Source organism: Triturus cristatus, chromosome 5_2, assembly GCF_964204655.1.
Source record: "Triturus cristatus chromosome 5_2, aTriCri1.1, whole genome shotgun sequence".
In the NCBI taxonomy this organism is placed as follows: Eukaryota; Metazoa; Chordata; class Amphibia; order Caudata; family Salamandridae; genus Triturus; species Triturus cristatus.
This window is the reverse complement of record NC_140588.1, coordinates 820,683,091-820,692,303: the sequence shown is the minus strand read 5'-3', so window position 1 is coordinate 820,692,303 and position 9,213 is coordinate 820,683,091. Positions and strand designations below refer to the sequence as shown.

Here is a 9,213-nt window from a genome sequence, read left to right as displayed (position 1 = left end):
AAACTTGCTGTATTGTTTTGGTTCATAGGGTGACCAACCGTCCGTAATTTCGGCCGTCTGCCCGTTGTCCATGAAGGATTCTTTAACGGACGCCATTTGTCAGTAACCGGGCACCACCCTAAAGCCGGCACAGCTTCCACCCACCTGAGAATCCTCTTCATGTTTAGGCACCATCACGTTTGCATTTCTTTGCGTGTGTTTGTAGTGGATGTCTGCGATAATGGCCCTGCTAACATTTGTACTTGCTCACTCGTCATTGCTTGCTACCATCCTTCAGTACAACCCATCTAGCACTCTCCAATGGCAATATCCTGTTCTAAGAGATGGGCAAGGGACGCAACATGAATGACTTATGAATTTTGAGTGGCAGTTAAACCTAGTGGAACTGGTTTCTCATGATGCACTTAGCTCAGAGTTTTCCCTTTACTACGCTGTTGCAGAGTTGTCTCATTCCTGTCCCTTTTCTATAATTCACTACACCCTTCCTGCCCGGTTATTTTTCACTTTCCATGCACCTGGATGCAAATTTGATGTTTGGGGTACTGCTTCAAACTGGATTTTACATTGGCTCGCTCCCTCCCACCCTCGCTTTCTGGCGAGGGCCTGATTGAGAGAGAAAGAAGAGCGCACTTGTTAAATCAAGACAGAGATTGTAAAGGGGGCAGTGGTACTCACATAATAATATTCTCTTAATCAGCATTTCGAGTGGGGATGGGGTGAAAACAAAAATAGCAGATTCTTGTTGATTGTGCCTGGCAAACAAAATTGTACAATTATCTTGGAAGTGTGTTTAACTGAAAACCTTGTTCTGCCACCGCAGTGCTGTTAATGAATCGGCCCAGTGTTGGCATAATTGTAGTCTCTGTTCTCATTCCTAATTAGGCAGTTATAAGGTCTACTGATACTTATGAATGCCTTTTTTCATAGCCTTTAATTGAATTGCAATTTTATGTAAATTATTTTAAACGTGCAGTCCAGAAAGTTAGAAATGAAGCAGATAATTGATAAGTTGTATGGCTGGATTTTCTTTCATTGATAATACCAACCTGTTTGGGTGTACTGCGGAAATGCTTATTTGAGGAGACTGGTAATTTGCAAATTGTATTTGGTCTGAATCTGACGTCCATGTGGACTAATGTTAGAGAAGGCTTAAGTGTTTTATCTTTGTTGAGGAAATCAATGACCAGAGAGGAAAGACTGCCTCCGAGTTTCAGTTGCCACTGGGGGCTTCTCATCCTGGCTCTTCCACATTTGCGTTTGCAGGCAATAAATCTGCAAGATTTAATTGGATTGATAGATCAAAGTTAACCGAAGCCTTTCCTGCTTTAGCTTCTTAAAGTGTACTCTGCATTTTAGGTGCTTGTCCTGGATGGTGACACTAGGAAAAACAACCATAAAGCAAGCACAAGTCAACAGGAAACACATACCCTAACTACACTTACTGTGGTAGGAGAAACTTGAGTGCTTGCTAGTGCAGGGACTTCATTCTGAACCACAATGGGTCTCTGATCCTGTTCCTCCTCCTGTAATGGCTCCTGCCCCCCCCGGGATGGCTCCTGCCCCCTCCCCCCGCCTGTGGTGAATCCCGTCTCCGCCCTGGGTGGCTTCTGTCCTAGTCCTGGAATGGCTCCTGCAGCGAGGGTGAAGTTCTTGATGGGCATCTTCTCAAAAAGGCTCCGCTCGAAATTAATATGAAAAGTTGGGCGAGTGAGTAAGTGAAGGGATGGCTGTATGAATTAGTGAAAGGGTGAATGGATGAATGAAAGATTGAATAGATGGATAATGAGAGAGGATTGATGAGTGAGTGGAAGGATGGGTAAGAGAAAAGGTAAATAGCTGAATGTATGGGTGGAAGGGTAGCTGGGTGGTTAAAAGGATGGATGGATGAGTTAAAGGATGGCTGAGTGAAAAGGTGGATGGTGAGTGGGTGGATGGATGGATTGATGAATTGATAAGTGCAAGGGTGAATGGATGGACGGATGAGTGAAAGGGTGGATGTAAGGATGGATGAGTGAGTGAAAGGGAGGGTAGATGGACAAAAGGATGAATAGATGAGTGAACAAGTGAAAGGATAGATGGATGAGAGGATGGATGAGTGATAGGGTCAATGGATGGATTCATGAGTGGTTGAGAGGATGGGTGGGTGGATGGATGGACGGAAGGGTGGCTAAGTAAAAGGGTCGATGGAAAGAGAAAGGGAGGATGGATGGATGACTGAAAGGGTGGATGGGTGGAAGGATGAGTGAATGGATGGATGAGTAAGTGAAAGGATGGCTGGATGGGTGAAAGGGTAAATGGCTGGATGGATGAGTAAATGGATGGGTAGAAGAGTGGATGGATGAGTATACAGATGGATAGGGTGAAAGGGTGGATGGATGGATAATGGATCGATGAGTGAAAGAATGGATGAAGGGATGGATGAGTGAAATGATAGATGGAAGGATACATGATAGGTTTGCAAATGGTTGAATATGTTTGGATATGGCTGGGCTTACTTGTATACTATTGCACGACCTCCCCTGATGTGTCTGTAAAACTTACCTATTGTCCTGAAGTTTTGTCCTGAATTTTGACCTCCTGTCCTGAATTTGTGTCCTGAATTTTGACCCCTTGCCCTGAATTTTTACACTCACCGTCCTGAATTTGTCCTATTTGAACAGGCAGCCCGAACACTTACTGCTCCCGGGTGAAGGACGCAGCCCGGCTCAGTGTTCCTTGTGCTTCATGTCCTGCTCTCCCCAAGCGATGAGGAGTGGCTGAGAGCTTGTGACTACCAGGGCTGATTTGGTCTGCCAGTCTGGCCCTGCATAAGAGCCCCTCTGTGCCCACGTCTGATTCCCTGTAGGGTGACCAACCTTCCTTCAAGTTATTCTGTTTTTGGTCCCCAATTACGGACGCCTTACAGACGTCCTACTAAAATCAAATTAGGCTTATTCCACTGTTATTTGGTAGTGGCTGTAGTCGTGTTGACTAAATGTCCGCATTTGCCAATTCAGTGGCGCTGATTAGATCAGATGCGCCCCAATGCACAGAGCTAGTGAAACAGCACTTTCAGATGAGCTTCAAGTTGTGAGAAATGAGCCAGCCCCCTTGGTGTGCGCGGATTTTGTTGATTCTGCACCTAAGACTTTAAAGCCCCTGAATCACGCCTCCCACTCAGACATATGTGTGATCTTGATCCTACATCGCCAGCCGAGTCCTCAAATGACACGTTCATTTTTAAGGTAGCCTGGTGACATGAAACAGAATTGTAGATGCCGAAAGTGCTGTTGTTCTGACAACCAGAGACGTACAACACAGAAACAGCCATTCTATGATTCATATTTATAAATCCACCTGATGCTTGTGAGAACTCCCTTGGGCCTTATTACGCATAAGATGCAAATTTCCTGTTTGCACCAAGGTGCACCTTTAAATAGGTGCGCCATGAGCACACAGAGAACGTGCACCCTATTACAGTAAATGCACTGCTCTCAGGGCAGTCATGGACTAGGGCTGTTTCAAAGTTACTGTTTCACTGTGGCGGCGGCGCCCACCACTTTAAAGAAGGATTAGAGATACCTTTGCAGGAGGGTGCAGTGACTGACTGCACCCCCCTGCAAGCGGATGTCTGGGGAGTCCATGGGACCTTCTTTCCCCCCTCCAGACAGCTGCCATCAGGGGGGATACTGATAGTTCACCACTTTTTTGTGTTACACTTTAGTCTGCCTCCTGACAACTTCTTTAGCTTTGCGCCTGCGTCCATATTACAGTGCGGCACAGAGGCTAAGAGATTCCCTCGTTTCCACTGGCCTTGCCTTCATGAAAATGACGGGCTGCCCTCTTGAGATAGAGCTGGCACTACATGCGCGCAAGCGCTATCCGTATTACAGAAGGGTTTGCCCATGTAAACCGAAGGTACATTTCAGACCAAAGACAGATTGACAAGGCAAATTGATTTGCATATGGCTGTGTCCAAACTGGTCTTTACATCTTGGTCTTATCTTGTCACATTTGCAGTGCATTTCAATGTCAAGCTCTCGCTTCAGAGGGGGTTTGGTGTTTACTTTTCTTTCTCTAACTTCAAAGTGAGAGAATGTATGCAGCAATCCTGCTGAGCATCCATGTAAGAGGAGATGGTGTAGGATTTGTTTTGCACTTTGTGATCTGCATGGTTCACCTGCTTTGCATCAAGCATTTTGACCTCCTCCACTACTTTATAATGGTCAAAACTTCCACTAGACAAAAAACAGATCTCTCTGCAGCTGGTCCATCAATCTCCAGAGTTATCCGGCCAAAGTGAAGCGGAGAAGCCAGTATTGATCCCAAGTTTTCTGGTACCACATTGTTCAGCCACTAAATGTACATACTACTCCAAGTCCACCGTAACCCCTCCCAAGTCCCTGACCACTACCCTGCATGAATCAGTGCGGCCCTCAGTGGCTGGATTGTGTGGGGAGGTGCAGATAAGTTTAGCCTAATGGATGCTAATAATGAAGCACAGGGGCACGTGCCTATTTGCCTAATCTGGAATCCCAGGTAACTATTTGGTCGTTTTTCCTATTGGAGTATCTGGGCCAGTCCCATTCATTATTTGTAACTCTTAGAGCCTTTGCTAACCATCTTGTTTTCAATTGCAGGTTTTGCAGTCTGTGAGGTATTTGAGTTTGAATGGTCAGGCGTGAGTACCCACAAAGACAAGGTAATTATGTTTATGTTCCACATTGGATTTGGGGGGTGCTGGGTAAATAGATTCACAATCTGCACCCCTTTTCTTTTGCAGGTTTGTCAGACCGTGCTACAAATACAGTTGTACAGGCAGACGTGAGTACAGACAGAACAAACAGGTAATTGTTTGGTAGAATTAAACTGTGGTGCATCTTGTGTATTGTGGTATAACAACATCCCTTATCCATGTTTTCTTCTGTTGTAGGTTTCGCAGACAGTACCCCACACATTTGAACGGGCATACGAGAGTACAAGCAGAGCAGGTAATTGTTTGGTAGAGTTAAACTGTGGTGCATCTTGTGCATTGTAGTATAACAACATCCCTTACCCATGTTTTCTTCTTTTGTAGGTTTCGCAGACAGTACCCCACACATTTGAACGGGAATACGCGAGTACAAGCAGAGCAGGTAATTGTTTGGTAGAGTTAAACTCTGGTGCATCTTGTGTATTGTGGTACAACAACATCCCTTACCCATGTTTTCTTCTGTTGTCGGTTTCGCAGACAGTACCCCACACATTTGAACGGGCATACGTGAATACAAGCAGAGCAGGTAATTGTTTGGTAGAGATCCCTTATGGTGCACATGGTATATTGCTGTATCACAAATTTACAATGTGCTGTAACAATCTTTACTTCTATTGCAGGCTCTACGGACAGTGCTACATTTAAGTTTGAAAGGGCAGGGCAGTGGACAGAAAAATCCAGGTAATTACACTCTACGTTTTGCCGGCGATGCTTCAGTACTATGTGCCAGATTGCAATCATGAGAATAGGCATCAACTTTAGCCATGTTCCTTTATTTTGCAGGCTTTGTGGCATAGCAGGCTAAACCCAGTTATCACAAATATGTTCAAGCGCAAAGCTGTACCTTCTGCAGAGTGTGATGCTTCACCACAAAGGAAGAAATGTTGCCTTGTATTCAAGGAAGAGCGGACGAAAGAAATTGTGGAGGCTGAGACACAGAAATCACGAAGCAAGGTTCGCGTGCAACTTTGGGAACTATTTCAATAGAGTCCAGACGTGGGCTTGATTTGCAAAGCATGTGCCGAAGCCAAGATTGTTGGAGACTTTTCTACAGGGAAGAAATGGAGTGATGGCTGGAAACTGGATTACCTGAAACGCCATCTAATTAGCAAAGTTCACGAGTCTGCCATGGTGATATTGAGAAACAGAAGTGCTGCTGCCAGGTTTGGTTTTGGAGTGCGGGCAATGCTGACGGAAACTGCCACTGACAAAGCAACAAGAATGGAAGTAGTTGAACGACAAAGATCCCTGCCTGAGGAGATAAAGATTCTCATCAACAATGTGTTGCTGGCAGTCAAGATGAATACTTCAATGTTATCTGTACAAGACATCCATGACCACCTAGCTTTGTATGTGAAGATACCAGACAGCTGGAGGAGCAAGACCTATGCCTTTGAGTTCCTTGAGGCCATCAATAGCGTGATACACTGTGAAGGTATGGCAGAACTTCGTAACGCTTTGTATCACACATTGATAATTGATGAGAGCACAGATATTTCTGTTACAAAAATGCTCATCCTGTACTTCAAGTTCCGACCTGTAACCTCAACAGAGCACAAAACACTGTTTGGGGGCATTGTAAAGCTGACTAGTTGTAATGCTGAGGCGATCACTTCTGCTGTGAAAGAATTCTACACTGCCAAAGAACTGGACCTCATGAAAATGGTCATGTTCACATCCGATGGTGCGTCTGTGATGCTGGGTAAAAATAATGGTGTTGCTACTCGCCTTAAACAATCCATTCCCCATCTAGTTGAGCAGCATTGTGTTGCTCATTGAGAAGAGTTGGGAGTTGATGATGCATGAAAGAGTGTTCCAATGATTAAAAAGATGGAGACATTATTGAGGACTGTCTACACTGTGTTCTCCAGATCTCCTGCAAGGAAGTCCAAGCTGGATGAAATGGCATCGGTCACTGATTGTGAAGTGGTCTCTTTTCGACCATTGAATGAAGTCCGGTAACTTAAAGGCATTTTGCAGTTGGTGCACTAATACGGAATTATGAGGCTGTTCTTAAGTAATTTGAGCATGAGAAACTTGAAGAGAATGATCCAGTTGCTAAATATTGTTACAAAAAGCTATCTGACTCAAACTACCGTACTTCCCTTGCAGTACTCAATGACATTCTGAGTGAATTTGCATCTTTGTGCAAACTGTTCCAAAAAAGTTCTTTGACTACTGTTGAAGCTGTACAGTATGCAAGAGCAAAGATTGGCCAAATTAAGGGACAGTATTTGGGGGACACTGTCTTTTGGAGCAGCAATGTAAGAGATATGATACTGATGTACAAGGAAAGGCAAGAGTTCGACAGTGGGCCTATTTTGTCTTTTGTTTCCCTTCTTTGTGAGCACATGCAAAAAAGGTTCCCTGAAGATGAACTGAAAGAATGGGCAAGTTTTGAAATCCAGGCAATAGCAACACAATCACATTTTGATTTTGGGACTGAGAATATACAAAGACTTGTTGAAAAGTATAACAATGTCTTGTTCCTGGGTGATTGTGAAACACCAGAAGATGTTGTTCAACAATACAGAGATTATAAATATGTGGTGGCAGAACATGTAAAGGGTGGGTTATTTACCACCTTTCAAGACATGGTGAATTTCACTGTACGCAAGGCTGCTCAGTATAGTGTGGTGTCTCAGCTTGTTGATGTCTGCGCAACATTTCAAGCCTCTAGTGCAGATTGTGAACGAGGATTCAGCCTCATGAATACTATCAAGAATAAATTGAGGAATAGACTGGAGCAGAAGCATCTGGATATGCTGATGAGGACAAAGGCCTACCTCCTGAATGGGAAAGTTGACCTTGATAGAGTTTATCAGCACTGGAAAAATGGCAAGGATCGCCGTGAGAAGCAACCCTGTCACCCATCTAGTGATGCCACTTGACATGTCTGAACAGCCCTCTCCCACAGTCCATGTTTGTCTGGATGTCAAAGTTTTACAAACTATCTCTGGCGGGATAGCCCAACATAGCTTTCACATCAAATTGTACATATGTTATGTAATTTTGTAACTTATTGTGTATATGGGATATTGTATAGGCTCGCAACATTTACCCACCCAATGAACAGTGCTACAGTTAAGAATATTTAGTAAAATCTAATGATGGTACCACCGTTGGAATCTTGTGCTTTTCTAAACCTGAAGTGTACTTGCCTGTGTAACCAATTATGTCATGGCGTGTTTATCCAATTTGCAAACCGGCCTTAAGACCCTTAACGTGGTGCTGTATGTGTGTAAATGCACCATCTTTTCACTTTTAAGTAAACGCTTGGATTGACATTTGGCACTGCACAAGCACGCGGTCTGGTTCCTGGCGCACATAGCCATGGTTGCAGCGCACAGAGACCCTCCACTGCCGCACACAGAGGAAAAAAATTAGAGGGAACATTGGGGTGGATGATGTATGCCAGGGCAGTGTAGGTTGTGTGCATGCAACACAGGGATGTGTGCCATGTCGACTCTTTTTTGGAATCTAGAGAAGGAAGGTTCAGGGTGCCTCTAAATACTAGATTTAGGTGCGTTACAGGTAGGTACAGGGCAGGGACCAATGGGTCCGTGCCCTGGGGTGGGTACACACACTATCCTGCCACTCACCTGTGGGAGTGGGCCATTAGCCTAGTCCTGATTGTGCAGGGTTTCCCATCTTCAAGATGGAGAGCGCTCGGAGATGGGCTTCACCTCGCCTACCCCACCTGAGGGTTGGGGTGGGCAGGCTGGCACATCCCCTGTCCTTATTTTGTGTTTCCGGCCAGTCTTCCCGCCAGAGTGGGGTTCAGAACCGGGGGAGGGGGCAGTTTTCTGGGTACAGCAAGTGGCCTGGAGAAGCTCACAGAGTCAGCATGCCTTTGAAGCTTCCCCCTGGTCATCCTGGGGGAGGAGACCTAGCACCTCGCCCAGGATGTGCATTATTGCAGGCCCAGGAGAGCGGGGGCTCTCCACCCTGGGGTCCAGCAACATGTCTGATGTGTGGCAGCCTAGGCAGCCTCCAAGACCAGACGTGGATTGTAGGTTAGTTGTCAGGAGGCATCTCTAAGATGCCCTCAGTAGTGCTTTGTCCATACAATCACACACTGGCATCAGTGCGGGTTTAATGTGCTGAGAAGTTTGATACCAAACTTCTCAGTCTTCAGTGTTCCCATTATGGTGCTGTGGAGTTCGTGTTTGACGAGCTCTCTGCACCATATACTCTTAAATGGCTGCACTGCACTTACAGTGCCCAGGAATGGACCTGAGTACTGTAGGTGCAGAGAGCTAATGCTCCTGTGCCCACACCACTGGCATAGGGCACCCAGCTAGAGGGGTGGATGATGTATGCCAGGGCAGTGTAGGTTGTGTGCATGCAAAACAGGGATGTATGCCATGTCGACTCTTTGTTTTGCCTTGTACCCAGACACTCTGCCTGCAAGGGCAGTGTGGTTGTGTTAGGGTACAGGGCCTCTAAGGGTGTCACAATAAGTGCTGCAACCATTAGAG

At 45.5% G+C, this 9,213-nt stretch overlaps 1 pseudogene; it reads left to right on the top strand.

Annotated features, from left to right (window-relative positions):
- The first annotated feature begins 5,554 nt into the window (after positions 1-5,554).
- LOC146829313 (zinc finger protein 862-like) lies at positions 5,555-7,623 on the top strand (annotated as a pseudogene).
- The last annotated feature ends 1,590 nt before the right edge of the window (positions 7,624-9,213 follow it).